At 37.1% G+C, this 23,665-nt stretch overlaps 2 long non-coding RNA genes across 3 annotated transcripts in view; both read right to left on the reverse strand.

Annotated features, from left to right (window-relative positions):
• The window catches only part of LOC307157425, a 196,123-nt gene that overhangs the window by 170,311 nt on the left and 2,147 nt on the right, over positions 1-23,665 (reverse strand). The window lies entirely within an intron of this gene.
• On the reverse strand, positions 1,807-10,230 carry LOC307157435. Of its 2 annotated transcripts, none has more exons than XR_013820967.1 (4): positions 10,009-10,230; positions 9,753-9,922; positions 4,466-4,600; positions 1,807-2,202 (listed from the first exon to the last, which is right to left on the reverse strand). It is a non-coding gene; the product is annotated as an uncharacterized lncRNA (long non-coding RNA). The 2 variants fall into 2 exon arrangements; XR_013820968.1 differs by having other exon boundaries at positions 1,807-3,366.

The raw sequence follows: 23,665 nt of genomic DNA on the forward strand, positions 1-23,665 counted from the left end.
GCATTGACATAAAATAACTGTGCGAATATGGCACATTGTGTTTGCAAAAAACAAAATGGTTGTTAATTGTGATTATTACACCACATTAAGGTATGATCGATTGTCACTTAGACAATAAGTAACATCAACTTAACCCAGTGAACATAATACAATGTTGTCTTGTGTTGTAAATATACAGATTTATGATATTTAACTCTAGAAAATGTTAGGCTATTTGGTAATATTAGGCTGTCGATTTTCATGTCAATTTGACCGTTCTTGACAGGTGATCTGACCAATCATACTTCGCCATCCGCCATTTTTTCCGACAACTCAGTTAGACAAGATGGGAGATTAACATGGGAGGATTTAAACTTGAGAAACGGAGTGTACTACTAACGTCTTTCTGCGAATAAAACAACATCCCTTCTTATCTTATTTCATGTTTATTGAATGCTATAACTGAACTAGAAGGAAGAGATGATTGGTTCACGAGCAGCTTTATTTGATGCCCTACAGCGAGGTGACAGACACATTAAAGACCCACAAAACGGTATTTATTGTTTACATTTATTTTTAAAAATGTTCAAATATGAAAGGTTAGCTTTTGTTTAATATGTATACTATAAAAAGTAACCGAAAATTAAGCTGGTCTGTCCTGTCTGTCAGCGTGTTGTCAGTCTGCTCTCTGCTCCACGATGTATTTTCCCTGCATTAGAACATGGTGTGGGCATGAGAGCGGCGTAGCTTGTCGGGCGTAGCGACAGTAACTAAGGGGGGCGGGTCTTAGCGAACGTAGTCATCCACTGCTTTTACAAAAGTTTTGTAACAAAACCAATTAAATAACTTGTACTGTAAAATTAAAACGGAAATAAATATTGATATAAGAGTTTTATATATATATATATATATATATATATATATATATATATATATATATATATATATATATATATATATATATATATATATATATATAGTCACTATTGTAAAGTTTAAAAAAAAAAAAAATTATATTTAAACCGCCAGGTCATGTTAAGTCGAGTAAGTTAGTTGAGTCTCTTTGTTTATAACTTTTCGTTGGTGAAAAATAACAAACAACTATTTTTTTTCCACCTGTGTGAGTTGAAATCGTGATAATGTTGGATATAACAGATCCTTGAGATGTTTGTTAAGTTATTACATTTTAAAAATAAAAATATGATTCATTCATTATTATACTTTTTGGTTTACTTAATATTATTATTTTATCATTGAATGTTTTTAATCTACTTGTTAGGGCTAGTAAAAAATATTATTTTCTCGTATCCTTTCTGGAATTTATATAGAAAAGGCGTATGTATTTTAGGATGTAGAAATACTACATCCTAATACATCCTAATACATCCGTATGTAGAAAAGGATGTATTTTAAAATTTTAAATTTAATAACAGAAATATGATTATTTTGGAAATTGTAAAAGTGTTATTTTACTCTTTTTTTTCTGTAACATGGTTCAATTCAGAGTTATGTCAAGTTAAATCCTCATATCTTCTCTATTCAAATACTATATTGTATTTCAAAAGTAGTAACTAATTATGAACAAAACATACAATAGCATCCTTAAAACTGGTGCGCAACCTAGATTAGAGTTTTCTAAAAGGGTAGCCCCCCCATCCCCCCCAAAAAAGGTCAACATTGTAATGAAATTTTTTTCATTACAATGAAAATTTTCAAAATTGTAATGGAAAAAAAACCTTGTTAAAATATATTTATTTTGTTTTTAAATACGATGAAAGAATAAATGACTTGAGAGTGAATAAATGATGACAATGAGGAATTACTAACTTCACGTTGGATATCCCTTTATTGGTTTGTTTATATATATATATATATATATATTGTAATTACAGATGTTTACAAGGACTTAGTTGTAAAGAGAGATGCTTTTAAGAGAGGTGAAGACATCTGGAAGACCACCATTCTGAAAGGGCAAAAAACATCTGAGGCCGTAAAGGTTGTGGATTAACTTAACATTCAGGATAATTGTGTTTAAAATATGTTAATTACAATGTGTTTTTTTTAAGAGTGCAAGTACATCTCAAAGTGCAGCTGCTGTTGCAATGGGAGACCAGTTGAAAAGAGACCTTCAGGATTTGAAAAGAAAAAAAGCAGCTCCTGTAACCTCCACTCCAATGTCAGATGATTCAGATAACACTGAAATTGACTTGTTTGAAAACATACCTAGACCAACAAAAAAGAGAGTAAGCATTGTTTCTGTTCCAACATTTCAGTTTTTTTCCCCCCTCTGATCTATTTCTAATTAAAGTAAAACATTGTGGCTCTAAATGTCAAGTTAACTTTGGATTCTTCAATCCTTATGGTTTAAAGGTGCTTTAAGTGATCTCACACCTTTTTTATGCCAAAAAATTTTTTTCACCAACCACAAACATCTCCTCACTATCCTCTAGTTGCCTGTCCCTAACACAGTCTCATCCCAAAACGGTGGTTAATGGTTAGGTTTAGGTATGGGTTAGGGGTACCGCTAGGAGGCGCTGCTGGTGCGCTTATGTCTCCGTCTCATATTGACGTTATAGTGGTACCCTTTGCGTCGTATGTTGCCGTATGGTCAAGACACGTAAGTATGTGACGTCTTGGGATGAGACCGGGTTGCTGTCCCCTGAACACACTGTAAAATGCTGTCTCTGCAGACAGCCTAGTCTCCACAAAGACAGAAAAAAAAAAACATTTAAGCTACAAACAGAGTTAACCCGCAAGAACAAAACATAACAGACTATTCCAGACAGTCACCGGATGTGGGGTGGGGTTTGGGGTGTTATTGCGCGGATTAGGAGGAGGGGGTTTAGCTAGCCTCAGTTTTGTTTGATAATAATTCGAACAATACCAAGAACAGGCATGCTCAACTCCCAAACCGTTTATGGGTGCGGGTTTAAAGAGGTAATAATTCAAACATCAACAAGAGGTTACTTCAACCAAGAACAAACTTGTCTACACTTTGTCTTAGAAGGAGATTCCTAAAGCAGCAAAATGTTCTAGTACAGATGTCTGATTTCTTAGTTTACAATCATTAAGACTGGAAACATATTTATTACTTGTAAAACATTTTCTAAAAATGTTTTCTCATTTCACTAAATCTGTTCAACAAATTTGAATAATGCAAATTTAGATTTGTATTTGAATTCCATAGAGTCATAATATACACATTAATTAGAAATGTAATTATGTTTAATTAAGCAAAATGTTTAATTGAGCCTCTTCTAACCTTGTGTCCAATGTATCAAATACAGGCTGTACTAGACAGTGACGATGAATATGGAGATAGAAGTCTTTTGCAGAATACATCTCCCCGGAAAACCAATGTTGAGCTTGATGCTGATGTTGTCAAAGCTTTGAAAGGTAAAGGTTTGTTATTTAAAACAAAATCTAACTTGTCGCAACGGACAAACAAATTTTATAGTATGAATTAAGGTGAAAAGCATGACCTATGCTAATTTGTAGTGATGCCTTCTTCCTTTTTTTATGTACGTGCATTACTATATACTCTTCATATGATTCAGCAGTAGCTTGTAATTTAGTCCGTAACATTGATTTGTTTATAAGAAAGTAGAAAAGTTTAGCGTCTTTTTTAAAGCTTTCAATTTAAGATAATAAAATACTTTAAAAAACTACACAATTTTTTTAGCTGAAGCTAATATGATGCCTCATGGAGGTGTCTGTGTTTGATCAGTTAAAGGGAGCATGGGGAGGAAAAGTCATCACGGTGATTTTCTTAACAGCTATGGCCAAGTATTGCTTTAAGACAGACTGAAAAAAAAAATTGATTTTCTGATAATACAGTAGCATGTGTTATTTTCTCCAGATTTATGAAGCTTTTATAAACATGACTGTTATACATTTATATGCTTGTGCTTTTTTTTTTACATTTAATCAAGTCGTAGCATCAAGTGTACCAGCTGCCACCAACTTGTATTTTTTAATGGAATTTTCTGTCTTTATTAATATTGATTAATTACTGCAATAATAACATGGAAGTTACAGTAATGTTTCATTTCAAAATATGGTTACACTTTATTTTGATAGTCCACTTTAGACATTCTACTAACTATAAGTAACTTTTCAACTACATGTCAACTAACTCTCATTAGAGTATTTGTAGGCTGTAGTAGACTGTCAGTAGACTGTTAGGTTATGGTTAGGTGTTTGGGTAAGGAGAATAAGTTGACTTGTAGTTGCCAAGTTACTTATAGTCAGTAGTGTCTGTTGGGGAACCAACAAAACAAAATGTTAGCAGATATTAAGCAGACAGTCTACTAATACTCTATTGACAGTTAGTCGACATGTAGTTGCAAAGTTACTTATAGTTAGTAGAATGTCTAAAGTGGACTATCAAAATAAAGTGTTACCCAAAATATATGTCAGCATTTAAAAAAGAGACCAAGTACATGTACACAGGAAAAACATAAATTAGTGTTTGTCCTGCCCTTACTTTGTATAACGCATCTTAATTTTGTCTTGTAGATCTTCCAGGGATAGTAGCATCTCTCAAAGAGGTCCTAGAGTCCATGAAGAGAGGCCCACTCAGCTCAAGCCCAAATTCAAATGAGATGTGTCTTTCTGAAACCTCAGAAATGGTAAAATTCTTTATGATAAAGAAAAGTGGTATTTGTATCGTTTTATCTGTATTTTTGTGCATGAACACTTCAGTAAGTGATCTGAATCAAGTAAAAAAATTATACCTTTTTAATTGAATTATAAAGGAATATATTGATGTTTTTTTTTTGTTATGTTTGTTTTTTAGATTTCCCTCTGTGATTCTGATGTAAAAATCCCTAAAAGAGTCTATGACAGACTGAACAAGTCACGAGCTTCTCTTTTTACTCAAGAATTGGCCACTGTACTTTTTGGAAGAGAAATTTTAGCCAGATGCACCCTTACTGGTAAATCCGGGACTCAATCAAAAGACCAGTTGGACCCTCACAAGGTGCAAGCCCTCATCGGTATGTGTTTTTGTACATCACTTTTATTTGGTCTTGAAGTTAAAAGGGGACTGATAAAAACAAATATTAATTCTAATATTAAATATTGGCATTATGCATTATAATTATTATACTTGTTGAATGGGTATACTGTTTCAGTTAATCAGTTAAATTGCCTATGATACAGTAACATAACATGTAGACTTCACTGTTGTTCAGCCAGACTTAGGGCCTCATTTATATAGCTTTGCGTAGGATTTGCGTCAGAAGTGGCGTACGGATGAAACATAGGACGTCCGTAAGCACAGAACCAATAGTTGCCCATAAATAGTCCGTGAAACGCCTAGTTTTACTATGCATATCCCCATTTGCATATCATTTGCATATGATTATTAATCCACATGATAACGTTTAATGGTACAAAATGTTAGGAAAATATGAAATGTGGATGTCCGTCACATTACGTTAATAAAAATAATTTAGTAGCATATCCTTGCACTGTTTTTAAATAAATTAATCAAATAGTGATAGGCTATTTAATGAATATATATATATATATATATATATATATATATATATATATATATATATATATATATATATATATATATATATTAGGGATGTTCCGATACCACAATTTTTGCTTCGGTACGGTACCAGAACCTAATACCTCGGTATCGATACTTAATCGATACCACAGGTCATAAAAAACAGCCTCACAATTTAAGTTAATTGAAAAATTTGGTTGAAAAACAATGCTTTAAACTCCAGTACCAAATGTGCAAAGAAAAAGTATCAAAAATGTAAAAAAAAAAAAAAAAAAAAAAAAAAAAACTACAGTCAGGGAACATATTCAGTAGGTTAAACTTTGATTTAAAAAAAAAAAAAAATTATACCATTAAAATAAGTTAATATATATATATATATATATAATTATAGATTAATTTAGAATAATAATATCATAGTGAAATGACATTTAAACCATTAGCTGTCATGCGTCAACAGAATTATCAACATTTATAGCATTTATTCATCCTATTTGGTTTGTGTTTGGGTTCATATTAGTTTAATCGATTGCATAAAGTAATGTTAATATGCTAAACATGTATTAATATATTTAAATAATAATTACTGATTGATCTAGCTTAATAAATGCTATAATACTGTTAGGTCAGGTTACCTAATCGATGTTGACAAACTAGCAGACTATTTTAACTCTCTCTTTTGGTTTATTCATCTAGGGTTTGCCACAGCGGCAGTAATATGCCATTCATTTTACTATCACTACTAAAATTAATATTACTTGTCTCTATCCATTCAAATTCAATTAATATATGATTGTTTCAAAGTGTAAAAATGATGAGACCTAAACTGAATTGGTTCTAGCGTGTCATGTGAGCAGATTTTAGCTTTCGTGTTTACCGTATCACATTTAGTTGATAAGCTCTTATGTATGTGCGCTGTTCAGTGTTGTGAATAAAAGCCTACATTAAATCAGTTTACTGATGGACTGACCTGTCGATCTCTGAACTCTTTGAACAAGTCGGGATGAGCAAGTGACAGATTTGATGCGTTTCCTCTCGTGGCAAAACACATTATTTAAAGCAATGTTTGCAGAGCGGTGCATTGAGGTCTGTTGCTTTGACTTTCTCATTACTTTTGTAGGCAAAGTAATGCCTTATTTCACTCATACTGCCCTATTTATTAATTTCGGACGTCTAGAAATTAGAATGAGCTTCATCTGCTTGATCCATTGTGTTCCTTCGTTGTCATGTTTGCCGGTTTCGCGTGACTCGCGTCAGTTTAACTAGCGCACTTAGGAACAGCAGCGCATTAAATACCGAATTCAGCAAAAATACCGAAATGATGATATAGTACCGTTTGAAATATAATATATACCAGTATTTTTGCAGTACCGGTATACCGCACATCCCTTATATATATATATATATATATAGCCTATATCTTTTCAGTAGCCTACATTTCATAGTATAAGTGTATAACTCCATTAATGAGATTAATCTAAATGTTTAAATAGAAGTAAAACAATTTAGCTCATTATTTTATTTAAAGCGTTATTGTGAACATTTATCATTATGACTGAAGACTTATGGTTTTACTTCATCTGCCGATATGTGTCAGTTTCACTAAACGATCCAACGTGGCCGCTGGTGAGGACATTTAGGGTGTGGCTGTGGATATATTTGCTTTAAGTGATAGGCTAGGCTGAGTGAAATTATATTTATATTATTTTTCTCTATAATTTTATTTAGATTTTCTATCTGTCTATAATTGCATCTAGGCCTATTTGCTCCACCAGACGGACAAATTGACGAAAATATCAGTTGATTTTGTTCTGTTTACCATATTATTTATGAGAATAAATTGCATAATGCCAATATTATTGCAGAACATTCCTTTTGCAAATATGTGTTAATTTGCATTTCTGTTAGGTAATCTTCTTTTGATTTTGTTTGTTTTACACTGCAGATCAATCAAACGGGTGTTAGGCTGTTAATTTTAAGACTTGCTTTGTGAAGCAAGCTTCATGTTATTTATGAGAGGCAGTATTGTCATTTCTTTTACACAACGGTCTACAGTTTCACACACTTTCACGTGTTTCTTCCATCTGCCAACGTTGTTGCAATTTCTCATTTCACCCGTTTTTGGGCGTACGCCTGGGTCAGAGTTTGCGTGAAGGGCCGCTCTTTTTCCTGTCAAGTTTGCTTTTTATAAATAATGTATTGCGTTGTATAAAGTATTTTTATAAATAAAGTATTGCGTAGAGAGCGGCGTACGCCTTCTTTTGTGTGTACGCAACATTTATAAATGAGGCTCTTGATGTTTGTTCTTTTTGAACTCCTTATTTGCATTATATTAACATTTTATATTGAATGTCTACTTTTAAAATATATGAACTAAGCATTACATGCCATATTAAAAAATTGTCTTTACGACTGTAACATTGGTTCCCTGAGAACAGCTGAGAAAAGCCATAAAATCACAGCAATTGAATTTGGTGACAACCAAAAACACTGTTAAGTATAAAGTATAAAAAAGAAGTATAAAAGGGGCGCCTATACACAGTGCAATTCCCTTTCGAAAGGGAACAGTTACATTTTACAGATGTTCATTTTGCATTAATATTTAAAAAAATAATAATAATCTTTTTCACTTTTCAAAGATACTGTGATCAAACAGTTTCCGACCACGACAGTGTCTGAGGTGAGAGCCTTAATCCGAAGAAAGTGCAACAATGAAGCCAACTCCAAGTTTAATAACTAAATTCTTAAATTCTAAATAAATTAAAACTTTATCTTTTTTTATATCACTTTGTTTGTTTGTTCTGTTATACAGATGCATTTTATGTTAATGTATTTTGTTTATTTTTCATGTACTAGTTCATTAAAGTTTACTATCTTTCAAAGTGTATTTGTGTTTTATACAAATATTTTTTCTGTGTTTTTTAATATATATTTTAACTGTACTTTTAATACACTAAAATATATTAATTTCATAATGAATGGTTTAGCAGAAAAAAATATATTTTGAATGTACTAAAAGTGGGTCTTATAGTGTTTTACTAATACATTAATAATAAGCTAATATCATATTTAATATATATTGGGAACACATTAATATTTTAAGTATGTGTTTTTAAAACATATTTTTTTACTACTTTTAATACATTAGAATATATTAAATTCATAAAGAATGGGTTTGCAGAAAAAATACATTTTGAATGTACTAAAAGTGGGTCTTATATTGTTCTACTAATACATTAGTAATAAGCTGATATCATATTTAAAATATACTAGGAACACATTAATATAAAATTAAAAATATACTTATGTTGTATTTCTAAAGTATATTTTAAATGTTTTAAAAATGCAATATAAAGAAATACTAATAAAATACACTAAATGTACTTAAAATAGGGCCATTTCACACAATTAAGTATAATAAAATATATTAGTATTATCTTAAAATTGAACTTAAATATATATTTTAGTACATTTAGTATACTTTAATAGGTTCCAAAATAACACAATTAAATATATATTTAATACAATACACTTAAAATGCATTAAATATATCAAAATAAACACAATTTAAATATATTTCCTTTTCACCTGGGATATCTTGTGATCTACGCAATGTATTATGATAATTTAAATTGTGACAGGGCTCACAAAATCGCTAGCCCGACATCCCAGGGCTATTGTAGCTTTCAGTCGGGCTACCAAATGTATCAACGCCCAGCCCAACCGGCTATTTTTAAATAGCAAATCCTTGATTTCATTCATGTCATTCAGACTCTTTACTCGTTATCTAAAGGAAAAATAAGATCACAGATGTTTTTGATCATGCTGATTTGTCCGAAGTGAAGTTTAGCCGATGCTAATGTACTTGGTGTGCGTGTGTGTTTGTGATGAGCAGAACGAGGTTATATCCACGGGTCAGGCAGACCAAATAATAAAATATAATATTGTGGGTGGATGAGAGATAAATCATTTGTGTTGATTTTATTAGACACACTGAACTCACATTTCACAGATAAAACGTAGCAAACGTGTGTAATTACGTTTTCAAAAACCACGTATATCTCTTCACGAAAAACAAAATCAAAGATAAGAGCACCTCCTAGCAGACAGTATATAAAACACAAATAAATAAATAAAAACCTACATGAGATATTGCTCAACTTAAAAGTAATAGTTTCATCCCTAGTGCTGAGGCCCCTAAAAGTACTTGCATAAAAGTCAGCATACTTGATGTTAGGGGGTAATCACTTACTGTGCCAATGCAGCACGAGTACGTCCATCGGTGTAGAAACCCAAGGCCGACTGGGCCAAGAGATCTCTTTCTTGCAACGATCTGACAGCAAGTTCTCCCATTATGCTCAGGCTGTCCTCTGCCTCACTTATGGCATTGTTTGCCAGTTCTACGATCTCTGCCTCCTTTATCTAAAACAAGCAGTTACTAAAACAGCTGACTTTTTTGATGCTTTAAAATAGATGCTGTCTGTGAGATTATGGTCTTAAAAGATTACCTTGAGTTGCTTTTCTTTGAAGGAGTGGTCTCCAACTTCAAAGACAGCAGGTTCTGTTTTTTTCCCCCACAAATCTGCAGGAACAGTCGTTTGGAAAAAAAAGTGTGGGCCAACACCACCATGAATGAAACACACTGAAATCATCATGCCAATTAATGTCACGGTTCACAGATTCATTGTTTCCTTCTTCTTCTTCTTCTTCTTCTTCTTTCGTTTTTTGGCGCATTGCATTCTCAGTGCATAGCGCCACCTACCTTTGCTGTTATGCAGTCATGATTTCTTATGGTCAGTTTTACCTTTTTTCCTTTTTTTTCTTTTCTTTTTCTTTTTCTTTTTTCATTCTCACTTGCCTCTTCCTCACATATTAATCCTTATATATAATTATTTGATGCTCCATCTCATTCCATCTCCCATATCCGATCTGGCGCTGCGTGTTCTTGTTTCCTTCTTATCTCGTGTATCTGTTGTTGTGTGTGTGTGTGTGTGGGCGTGACCGGATCGTTACCACTGATCAGCAGCACAGCTGATTGTCAGTAGCAGCACCAGCTGAAGCTCATCAACTCATCCTTAAATACTCACTGGTTTCTCCTCTCCACTGTCAGATCGTTGTTGTTTCCCCCGTGATGTGTTGTGTCCCCCGTGATGTGTGTGTTGTGTCCCCCGTGATGTGTTGTGTCCCCCGTGATGTGTGTGTTGTGTCCCCCGTGATGTGTGTGTTGTGTCCCCCGTGATGTGTGTGTTGTGTCCCCCGTGATGTGTGTGTTGTGTCCCCCGTGATGTGTGTTGTGTCCCCCGTGATGTGTGTGTTGTGTCCCCCGTGATGTGTGTTGTGTCCCCCGTGATGTGTGTGTTGTGTCCCCCGTGATGTGTGTGTTGTGTCCCCCGTGATGTGTGTTGTGTCCCCCGTGATGTGTGTGTTGTGTCCCCCGTGATGTGTGTGTTGTGTCCCCCGTGATGTGTGTTGTGTCCCCCGTGATGTGTGTGTTGTGTCCCCCGTGATGTGTGTTGTGTCCCCCGTGATGTGTGTTGTGTCCCCCGTGATGTGTGTGTTGTGTCCCCCGTGATGTGTGTGTTGTGTCCCCCGTGATGTGTGTGTTGTGTCCCCCGTGATGTGTTGTGTCCCCCGTGATGTGTTGTGTCCCCCGTGATGTGTGTGTTGTGTCCCCCGTGATGTGTGTGTTGTGTCCCCCGTGATGTGTGTGTTGTGTCCCCCGTGATGTGTTGTGTCCCCTGTGATGTGTGTGTTGTGTCCCCCGTGATGTGTTGTGTCCCCCGTGATGTGTGTGTTGTGTCCCCCGTGATGTGTTATGTCCCCCGTGATGTGTTATGTCCCCCGTGATGTGTTGTGTCCCCCGTGATGTGTGTGTTGTGTCCCCCGTGATGTGTTGTGTCCCCCGTGATGTGTGTGTTGTGTCCCCCGTGATGTGTTGTGTCCCCCGTGATGTGTGTGTTGTGTCCCCCGTGATGTGTTGTGTCCCCCGTGGTGTGTGTGTTGTGTCCCCCGTGATGTGTGTGTTGTGTCCCCCGTGATGTGTTGTGTCCCCCGTGATGTGTGTGTTGTGTCCCCCGTGATGTGTTATGTCCCCCGTGATGTGTTGTGTCCCCCGTGATGTGTGTGTTGTGTCCCCCGTGATGTGTTATGTCCCCCGTGATGTGTTGTGTCCCCCGTGATGTGTGTGTTGTGTCCCCCGTGATGTGTTGTGTCCCCTGTGATGTGTTGTGTCCCCCGTGATGTGTTGTGTCCTCTGTGATGTGTTGTGTCCTCTGTGATGTGTTGTGTCCTCTGATCCTGTGTTGGCGTTCCTGTTCCGTGCTTTGGTGTCGTGAGTTGGTGTTCCTGTTTGATGTCTCCATTGTTCTTCGTTCCTCGTCTGGATTCACCATCTTCATCAGCGCACTTCACCACTCACCACCTGCTTTCTGTGTTTGGCCATCGAGGTCCCTGTGCCACTCATCATCTCCTGACTCAAGTCTTACGAACTTTACATTTTATAATAAAGAGCTGTTTGATTACACTCGCGCTTGCTTCCTCGCCTTCTGTCGTGATAATGCATAGAGCCTGGGGCCTGTACCATGATGGTAGCTGAACAAACTCGGGGTTACAGGATTAGTTTTGAGTTGACAAAACCAAACCGATGCAATCAGGCTTTATTGGTACCATGATGCAGCTCATCAACTTTCTCTGTCAACTCAGGCTTTGATCCTCAAGCTATGATTACTCCACGCGCGCGTGCACATAAAAGAGTGACGTCGACACTGAACAACCAATCGCGGGTCGCGATTTTTCCGCGGAGGAGCAAGAGATAATCATTCATAATTACGATGAATTTAAATATGTATTTCAAGCTCGAAACAATACGGTCTCTGCGGCCAAAGCAAGAGAAGACTGTTGGAGAAAGATTACTGATTGTTAATGCGTAAGTTAAACAAATACGTTCTATATTTATGTAAAAGTATGTATGTATAGCCTATATGTATGTGTAGCCTATGTGTAATATAGCCTATAGCCTATTTTTGTAATATATAAAAAATGAGCATGTATGTAGGCTACTAAGAAAGATTAATATTCATTGATTTTTAGATGCAACCCCAACTCCAAATGTTCTTGGCAGCAGATAAAGACAAAATATAAAAATATAATTCAAAGTGGTGAGTATTTACCACAACCTTTTATTACTTTTGTGAACATTTTATCACAAACACTTGTTTGCAGCAAACAGAAATAAAGAGTTAAATTCAGAAAACCAGAATACACTGGCGGAGGAGTTGGCTCTGAGTAGGCAAAAAGGGACGGACGATTATGGATGGGATTACAGGTGCTGTACAATCTGACCCTGGTGCTGGCTCCTCTAAGCAAGTAACACTGGGTACGTGTGCAATACATGAATACTTTTTTAAGTTTTAAATATGGCTGACTGTATGTTCTGCAGTAGAGGGAAATACAGTGTCCCTGTTGAAGCCAGCACACACACACACAGTCTCCCACACAGAGGTCAGTATACAGCAGACCGAACACCAAACATAACCTGCTTTACAACAGTTATGCTTTACATTGGCCTATTTTTATTTATTAGGGTGGAGGAAATGAAGACAGTCTGTCTGTGTGTTCTCAGACGGTTGCTGATGTGAATGCACTGGGCTTTTTATTATGGCAAACATTTGAATGTGTGGCATAAAAAAGGGACTGGCCCTTACACATCTCTTTTATTGTAGGATTTTTCACAACCTGCCCAAGAAACTGAGGCCTCTACCTCAATGGGCTTCAGAAGAAATGTGAACAAGGTAAGGATTTCAAACCCTTGACATAAATTACAGTCAGTCCTGTGTTTGTAGGAAGTCAAGGAACTTTTTGTGATTTTGATGAGCCTCCAGAAAACTTGTAATGATCATGTTTGTGGTGGAATTGTTTCAGGTGGAAACAGACTCAGTCAGGGCCCTGTACAAAAGGAGACTCGAACTAGACTGTTCACTAAAGGAGCTGACTGTGAGCTGAGGAGGCTCCAAACAAAATCAAACAGCTGGATAAAACTGATCTCAGTATGTATATAGTTATATAGTCTATCTATCTATCTATCTATCTATCTATCTATCTAGTAACACTTTAGTATGAATATTTATTAATGCAACTTTCTCTTGCTCTCTTTCTCCCTCTCATCCCACAAAACCAATAAAACAGTTTGAGACCTATCTGCAGTTTCAAAGCTTTTATTAAGTGTAATATTGTATGGTGATTGCATCTACATCTGCACCAGCTGGGTGGTCAAGTGTGATCAGGTCAGTTTCATCGGGGAGAAGCTGGTTTTGTGGTGTTTCTCGCTCCTTTCTACTGGTGGCTATATTGTGCAGAATGACACATTGCGCCACTATCTGTGATGCCCGCTCTGGTGACTCTTAAGGGCCGAACACAGTTAATAGGGACTTTAAGCAACAGCCTCTGGTGGAACGGCAACGGCATTTTGGCGTTGTATTGCGCATGCGCGAATTTAACTGCTACTTTGCGACGTTCTACTGTAACGTCTACTACGGGAGAACAGCTGATTTGCCGGAGTCGCTACAACGTGAGAGATTAGGTAAATAAATGTTGTTTTATGGCATATGACATTGTAATTGCATCAGTTTATGATTGTACCACTAGTCTTTTATATAATATGTGTTAAAATGTTTTAAATTTAAGCTAATTTTAACGATTTTTTCCGTTTGTATAAATATATGTCTGTTGTTAGCAACAACACCTCAGACCACATTGAGATTAGAGATGATGTGAAGCGAACAATGTAAGTATTGCATAAACATCCTTCTCAAAATCCATGTTGAATGTGCTATTAAAATATTTTTCATTGGGTAAAAGTAGATTAACAGATTAGAAATAGATTAAGGATTAGTTATTATTATTAGTTATCTATCAAGACCGTTAATTATACTTACTTTTCAAAAATTAGCTATAGTTACTTCATGTTTCTTGTTGATTAGAGTCCCTATGGAGTGGAAAGAGCAACATGATGTACTTCTCTGTAGAGAAATCCTGCTCACAGAACCATACAGGTACAAGAAGGGCAGTGTTGACAAGGGCAAGGCCTGGTCAACTATAGCAGACACACTGAATTGCTCTCAAGATCTCAAATTCAGAGTTATACAGAGGTCAGTGAGGGAGAGATTCAACTTGATTCAGACAAAATACAAGGCAAGAAACAATAAAGACGAGAAGAGCAGTGGAACATCTGCAGAAATATCAGAACTTGATGAACTAATTGAAGAAATAACAGAGAAAGAAAGAGCAGCTGAGGAAAACAAAGGGAGTGATGAGAGTACGAGGAAGTTAGAGACGGACAGGGCCAAAGCAGAAGAGGCAAGGAAGAAGGCCATGGAGAGGGTTAGCCAGTGATAGGGTTGGGAGCAGGCTTCACTCTATGTTTTTTTTAAATTTTCAGAGTGCTGGCCTTATATAACACATATGAAACAAAGTAAAGAGGCCGCACTATGCATATAAAACGTTTATTTTGCACAAACGCGTTTCGGCGTGTGCCTTCTTCAGTGTGCAATCAGGAAAGCTTGTGACCAATCTTAAATACCCACACCCATTGTCATTGACACCCCCATCATCGTCATCATCATCAAATAATAATATTAAAGTGATACCGGGACCAATGGTGTCACTATATACTGCAATATAATACTCATAATACATAAAGAATTTTAACACATTCAATACACATGTGGTATTAACCTGCATTTATAGGAAGCAGCTTAGTGTCAGATCTTCATTCATCCCGTGCGGGATGCAAGTGTTCAAATTAAAAATATGCCAAGCCTCTCGCTGCAAAAGGAGGTTCTCACGGTCTCCACCTCTTGGAGGCCGATTGACCAGCTCCAAGCCCATAAATTTGAGCATGTTGGCATTATGTCCCACAGAATTAAAATGTCTTGCAACTGATGATTTATCGTCATTCTTTCTGATGGCACATTTGTGTTCGAAAATTCGGGTTTTCAATTGTCGCTTTGTTTTGCCCACATAGAATAAACCACAAGGACACGTTAGTAGATACACAATAAAAGTTGATAGACATGTGATTCTGCCCTTTATTTTATACACCCTGCCTGTTTTTGGATGTGTGAAGGTATTTTCTGTGATCATAAAATTACAAGCAGCACAATTAAAACATTTGAAATGGTATTCTAAAGGGAAAAGGCGAGTGAGTTGGCGCAGGAAGGTGCGAGCGCACTAGCTGATCTCTGAGGTTGGGTGCACGTTTATAGCAGCTGCGCGGCGGATCTTGGAACGTGTCGCCCAAGTTCGGGTCACTGCTTAGAATGTGCCAATGGCGATGCACAATATTCTTTAAGCTATTTGAAATCTGACCATAAGTGGATACACGTCACTGCAGTGTTAGCGTTATTCTGATCGGTCCGTTTGGTCAACAGATCAGTACGTTGGATGCTGCGTGCGCGCTCCAAACAGTCACGTACTAAATTATGTGTGTATCCCCTGTCAATAAATCTTTGACATAATTCATTCGCTTGTCGCTCAAACACCTCATCATCATCACAAATACGGCGTACTCTTAATAGTTGACTGTAAGGCAAACTGCGTTTGAGAGCAGGTGGATGGAAACTCTGGAAATGCAGGAAAGAGTTACGATCCGTTTCTTTACGATAAATTTCAGTGTGTAACACATTCTCTACTTTCCTCACTAAAACATCCAAAAAGGGCAAGAGCGTATCGTCATGGGTCAATGTAAATTTGATAGAGGGCAATCTCGTATTAGCAAAACCGTGAAAGGCGGACAATTCCTCTTTTGAACCCGACCACACAAAAGGGTTAGCCAGACCAACAGGAGGCTTAGTGAAGAGGGAGAGGACTGGACAAACAACAAACGTAGGAGAAGGAGTGGGAATGACACCATTGAGTTTGTGAGGGAGAGAAGCCAGACTGAGAGGGTTCTAAGAGAAAAGGAATTGGAATTGAAAAAAATACAGGTTGAAGAGCAAGCAAAAGCAGCACAACAAACACAAAAGCAGATGAGTGACATGATGCAACTAATGCAACAACAGCAACAGCAAATGCAGGCAATGCAGACTATGCTACTTCAGCAACAGCAACAGCAAGGGCAAGCATTACTTGGCCTCATTGAAAATTTGTCAAAGAAATGATTGTTGTTCTTTCGCAATTTAAAAACATTTATTTGTGATTTCATTCATAAAACATTTCAATGTATAAATCCTTCTATTAAAAATAAAATATAAAATATTTTACATAAAATAGCATATTTTTAATAACATGTTAGTAGCCTTTATGTATATTGTGTGTTTGTGTAAACTAAGTACATATGTAATACTATATTTTTGTTAATAATATAACAATATATATAATATATATATACTATATATATGTTTACTATAATTTTTGTTAATAATAAAATAAAATGTGTTATTATAAAATGTCTCATTCTTTTAGATACAATTCTGTTTTTATATTGTGTGTTTGTATACTATGTTATATTTATTTATTTTTTGTTTTAATTTATTTATTTATACATAGCACAGTGTAGTTGTGCATGCATGTGTTACCTCATGAAAAATAGTCACGATTGTGTGGAGGATCCAAGTTAAAAAACTGCGATGTCTGATTACCGTACAGACAAGTTAGTGCATTTCTTAACAAAGCAGACACAACATACAATTTTCCAACACTACTCAAACCAATTTTTACATTCTTTTTGAAGTCCATGAACTTGAAGTAGTTTGCTATGTCCCCAAACAACCACTCCACAGACACTCTGACTTCACTCATTCGTTTGTTGTATTCCATCATTTGAGGGGTGAGATGAACATGTCGAAATGGGGCTTGCAGATGCACACGCAGTGGGTATGCTGGGTCCCCATACACACACATTGGATGGCCATCTACAGAGATGGCATGATGTTGCAGCAATGCCATCAGCCCAGATTCTGCCAGCATTCCAGAGTCATGCTTCTTTCCCTCTGTTAAAATATATTTTTAAATTAAAAAATATTTTTATTTTATTTTATAAATTTTAAAGGGAATGACAATGTTTCCATAGATGGTAAATTATTCAGACATACCTACAGGGCCGTACAGATGGGCAATCAAACCATTAGGAATGGCTACTGCCTGGTATTTTAGACTGTGGATGCGTTTGTGTCCATTATATAGGATCCTCTGTGTTACACCTGGTCTGGCAATGGGTCGTACAGTGCCATCAATAAACCCAAAGCAATTATCCAGAGGGGCTCCCATTTGGAGGATGCAGTCAGCATATCTTCTCAATGCTACAGGATTCAGTATGTTTTCATTCCACTGTGTTATCCTGTGATGATGTGCAGAATATATATAGTCCAGCACGGAGTTTGTGGCCATGCACAGGACTGGGACTTGTCGGTGACCAAACCTTTGCATCATGTCACTGTACCGGCAAGGGTATGCCAGCCTCTTAAGGAGCATACACAGCGCCTCGACTCCTCCCACAACACTTCTCTGATCACAAACGATCTCATTGGGAATCCCGAGAACATCTACCAGAATTGGTAGGTCACATTTTCTGACACGAAATTCATTTAAGCATTCGTCTTCCTCCATGTAATCAAGGTTAAAAGGCAAGTATTGCTTACACGGTAAATCTAGGTTTTTAGACTTATTTACATTATACAACAGTAAAAACTCATCTTCTGACAAAAGATTGTCATTTAATGCCAAAAGCAATCCTTCTCTTGCTTTTTTAAATGACATTATGACAAATGAATTAATGCCGCGTTGCGCTGTCCTGTTTACGGTTGCTTAGTGATTTTTACGTTCTTGGCTACGGCGGTGTGACATCATACTTCCGGTCGCCGTAGCCGTTCCATTCGCAGCTGTTGCTTAAAGTCCCTAATGTGCCTTTAGGAGGCCAAAGGTCATCTTTATCTTCACTCTTGTTTGAGGGCCACATTGAAGCGGTGTTGTGGCCCTATCTGAGGGTCATGATAGGGGGTTATTGTGTAGGTTTTTCTATCTCAGTTCAAATTAACAGTGTTTTGTACTGAACCAAATTTAACTTGCTTTCCTCAAAGTGCTGACACAACACAGACTAACGGAAAATTTGAGTCAAGCACTGAGCCAGGCCATTTGGCATACAAACTTGATCATATGTTCATGACCACAAGTCGTCTGCAGATGAAATGTTTAGTAGATCATTATTATAACTGTTAATGTTACTATTAATTTAAAGATTCATCTCACAGAAAATAATCATCTAACATATCTCTACCTGAACATTATGGCTGTGATAGGACTTCCTATTAACATAATCTGCCTCATGTTCCCCTAGAGCAGTGGAGACTGGAGCATTAGACTGCATACATGTTGCAATGACTTGGGAATCCCATCATAAGATTAACAGAAGAATAATAAAAAAGATTTAAAATAATTCTTAACATGTATTATATTGTATAGCCTAGTACATTTGTGAAATTTGCTTTTTGAAAAAAAAAAGTGTTCATGTGATGTCACCCTATCAATATATCTTACTGGCAATTTTATAAAAACCCTCTTTTATGGACATGGTAGATAAATGTCCGGGGAACACTATTAATGAAACTTTTCATGTACTCCTGCAGGGCGAGGACCACCTTGCGAATGGTTTGACAAACATATGTTTTCCCCTAGCTTCTGTGCGTCACCCACCGTGCAAGTATGTACCACTTGCAAAAAAATAAATAAACGCAACGCAATACAATTTGCGGTACAGTAAGTGCATGAATTCGACGTGTTAAATTCTTTATGTGCGGCTCAAGAAGTTTGCAAAATTAAGACATTCCTTCCGCGGAAAATCTGTATCTTTCATACAAGTAACTATCAGTTAAGGCAAGAGGATTTTGTCTGGCTAAAAACTCTTTCTCTATGAAGTGCTCGTCAAACAATTTGCGCTGAGATATCCACCGGATTTGGAAGAAAATGTGAAGTCATTGCAACAGACACTTGGAATAAGTTACGTCACATATATGTTTCTTTGCTCTCAGCTGATTGGTCAAACTTCAGTCTGAGATCTTGAATCCAGAACATAACCTGCCCCGGAGCAGGTTAGCCGTGCAGCGTAAGATACCATGGCAACGAACACCGATTAAAGCCAAGCTACTTTCATAGTACCTAAAACCCAGGGTTGGCGGAAACTAAGCTGAAACATAGCTGGCTAGCCACCTAATCCGGCTTCATGGTACAGGCCCCTGGTGTCAAGAGCTGAAAACAAAACACAGATGTGCATATTTTTAGATAAAAAGTTAATCAATTAAAAGCTCCCTTTCTGTCAGTAATGTTTCATGTCATGTTGATACTGACATATTGGGGTCTCACTTGGAAGCCCAATCACCTCTGAGTAGTAAAGTAATGACCAATAGAATTTGCATGGCAAGCTACTTCCCCAGACATATGGGGGAATACAAGATGGCAGCCTGCATCCACTCAGATCTTTGCTTCGGAGCAGAGTGGTTGCACACAAGGGGGTAATCCAGCACCCGGAAAGCGTACCTTCCCTAGGGGCTGCCATTGGCTAACAAGCCATCACCTGCTGTTAGCATTCCATTGACTCCCACTCATTTTGTCGTCACTTCAGACTTTACATCTGAGGCGTTTAAAGACTCCACTTGTCCATTGTTTATTTCTAAAAAACACAACAATGTATAAAAGGCTCCATTACCTTGTATCTTACGTTATGGCCCCGTAGAAGCAGTTTTTGTAAAAATAGGCTAACGATTGCGTCATAACCACACAACTCTCTGTCGCACAGTAGAGAGATTACCATATCGACTGGAGGAGAAGCTCGCAGGCAATCGGGGGGACGTGGAGGCAAAATGACAAAATAATTAATCTGAATATTTAGCAAAAGTTTCTCCTGCTCCTAGCTCATGGACACCTCCTACTCAGGCTCTCTGTCTCTGCAAGTTTTGGAAGGGAATGATTCAGATTTCTCTTGGCACAGCTACTAGAGGACAGACGGGTTGCTCACGTCACATCTACGTCGTCAAGCTCAGTTTGAGTCTGCGCAGTACGGTCAGCCATCAGGAAGTGAGTGCTTCTAATTGACTTCACTTTTCTCCGTTGAAGTCTATGGGGTCGCTGTGTCCATTTCTTTGATTGTCTATGGTTGCACACAGCGATCGTTCTTCCAGTCACAGTTTGCAATCAAACAAATAAACATATCGCTTGCTGGCCAGGACACTGTCTCAGCTCCTCAGCATAGAGCTAATGGAGCAGATGCAGGCTGTCATCTTGTATAATAGTCTGCCATCTAATATACCCATTTGTCTGGTGGAGTGGCTTGCGAAGCAAATTCCACTAGCAATTTCTTTATTACTCAGATGTAAGTGGGCTCCTAAGTGAGACCCCAATATGACAGTATAAACATAAAAAGCTTGTTAAACTTAAAGAGGCACTCCCCAGACTGATCAGTGTATGACAAAGTACCACAAGAGCGATTAGAGCAGACAGCTCTGTATAAGTGCCGCTTTAAGTTTAACAAGCCTAACGTCTCCGTTCCCTTCATCAGGGAACAAGAGTTACAATTAGGGCTACATGATATATTTAAGCATTTATACAGCGATGTATGAAATGCATACACAGAATCAGTTTCCTCAAATGTTTCAGAGGGAGTAGATAAAGGGGACCAGATTGGAGGCGTAGGAGACCAGCGAGAACCTGAGATGCCAGGAGATCCAGGAGGTGAAGGTCCAGGAGACCACTATGCATGCAGGTGTGTATGGGTAGGTGAGGGAATTGACGTGTAGAGGTGAGAGAGAATGTGAAGGTACAGACGTGCGTGGGGGTGCAATAGTGTAGGCCATCTGCAACTCCGATGGTACCTGGTGATGGGTAATAGAAGGTAAAGGCTGGTTTACAATACACAGAAATGACAACATCAAAACCGTTAAGGGGCCATTTCACACAGTTAATGATTGGTTTATGCAAGTGTTGACATTTAGAATCAAAGGAAGTAATTATCAGCTGAATCCTATCAGTGGATGTTTGTATTATAAGAAATGTATAATACAGGCTTTTGCATTCTCAATATTTAGTACTTTAGCCTCACAGAATGTTCAAGGATGTTTTAATTTGTTTTATAGGCAGGTATTTGTTCATTACCATAGAAAAACTGCTTGCGAGTCCACGTTGAATGCACTTATTCTGTGTAAAAAGTACCTGTACACAGCATGATCACAAGAAATGCTCATAACTTTTTTATATTGGTTAAAAGAAAGGCTGCTCTCGCGAGTGCCTTTCACCTTCTTTGAACCAGCATCACCCCATTAATAAACATTTGGAACATTGTTTGTTCCAAATGATTGTAGAAGTTTGTAAATTGATTCAAATCGGCAGAAGATAGAAAAACAAGTGATATGTGAATTGATTTTCCCTACAGCAAACCAATCACAGCACATTCTGCATTTTGGATGGAGGGCCTTCCTTGAAACAAGAACTAAACAGGGCATTCAAGCCAGACAGGGGAAAGAGGAGCTGTATTGTAAAATCTGAATAAGAATGTGCTTTTTCAAACCACCAAGTATGAAAACTAGGGGTGAAAAAAAAAAAAAAAATCTGTTTAGAATTTCAGAATTGATTCTGACCATTGTTTTTTTATCCGCAGATGCATGATGACACTGCATGCATTTAAGAAACACCCATGTTCTGCTTGTTTCCAATTGCTCACACACATTCCATGAAATAATCTTTTATAATATTTGGAAAGCAGAGCTGCCAACTCTCACGCATTCACCGTGAGACTCACGCAATTGCCACTTTTCACACGCTCTCACGCCACACATCCATTTTCTCACACACAGAAAAATCGCAAAGCAAAGAGGACATGGAGACCGACAGACTAAACAGAGCAGGTTACTTATGATATATAAAAAAATTCATCTCTCAGATTCTGTCAAATTTATTACGAAATTCAAACAATAAATACCATTTTGGCGCTTGTAAATGTGACGTGACAGATCCCTAGCGGCACGTGAACCGATCATCTCTACTAGCTAATAGTAAATAAACACGAATGAACACTGTTGAAAGATACAGTACAACTTACCGAAATGTATATTCCTCATACATAATATCGGCCAATCAATCAAACAAAGGGGTCAATAAAACAGCTGGAGAACAATCATGTCACATAACATTTACCTCAGGAAAGCCATTTAATGACCATAATATAGGCTATACCCAGCAAACACAGAACGTTGGCACAACGTACCCAACCTTCTAACAACGTTTTATCAACATGGCCAAAAGGTTGCTATAAATACGTTGCGTGGTGAAGGTTGTTACAGCGTTGTCACAATGTTGACATTAAACCACCGTTCAGGGCCATTGCTTAAGGTTGTGCCAAGGGTCTCTTGACAACCACTGGACTACATATGTACTCGTCACTGCCCTGAAGCGCGAAAATCAGCCTTTTAAATTTCAACCACCCGTTGGGCTCATTGTGTTGTCTCGTTCTTCATCGAGCAAGGATACGTGAGTATTGCGTTTTATTTACCTCAGCTAAACAAGATACGTAATTATTCAAACACAACCTACAACTTTTTTTTTAATGTGACTAATGTAGCCTCGCTTGCACTGTTTAGTTTTTCATTTAATTTGTCTGCTATTTAGTCTCATTCGTTTCTTTGCTCCTCTGGATTTGTGGATGTTTCCTGGACTGATTCCGGTTACCGAACTTTATCGTCCGGCTTTCGACTACCGTCTGCCATGTACAGAACCGGTTTTGTTCATTAAATGTTCTGATCTTTGCTTTTTATGTTTTATTTATTATACTTAAAAGAAATTTGTATAATTAATTATATAGTTTTTTTTTCTTTTTTCACAAATGTATGACTTTTGGAAGTGCAATTTGATTACCATATATGCAGTTAGTTTTAATAAAGCTGAATTAGCGTAACCTTCTGTAATTTTTACTCTTTAAAGTGTACACTTGCAGGTGTTGACTATAATTAGGCTAATTTACTGATAGCCCCATTAAATAATAATAAGGATAAAAATATTTAAAAATATATATAATAATCTAACATCTGACTAATTAAAAATTAACCTCAAAACATTTAATGCTAAATGATGGATAGGCCTATCTAGCATAAAAACAAAAAATTGTCAGAACGTCGTCTCTCAGTTGCT

Source organism: Squalius cephalus (genome assembly GCF_949319135.1).
Source record: "Squalius cephalus genome assembly, chromosome: 4".
Lineage (NCBI taxonomy): Eukaryota > Metazoa > Chordata > Actinopteri > Cypriniformes > Leuciscidae > Squalius > Squalius cephalus.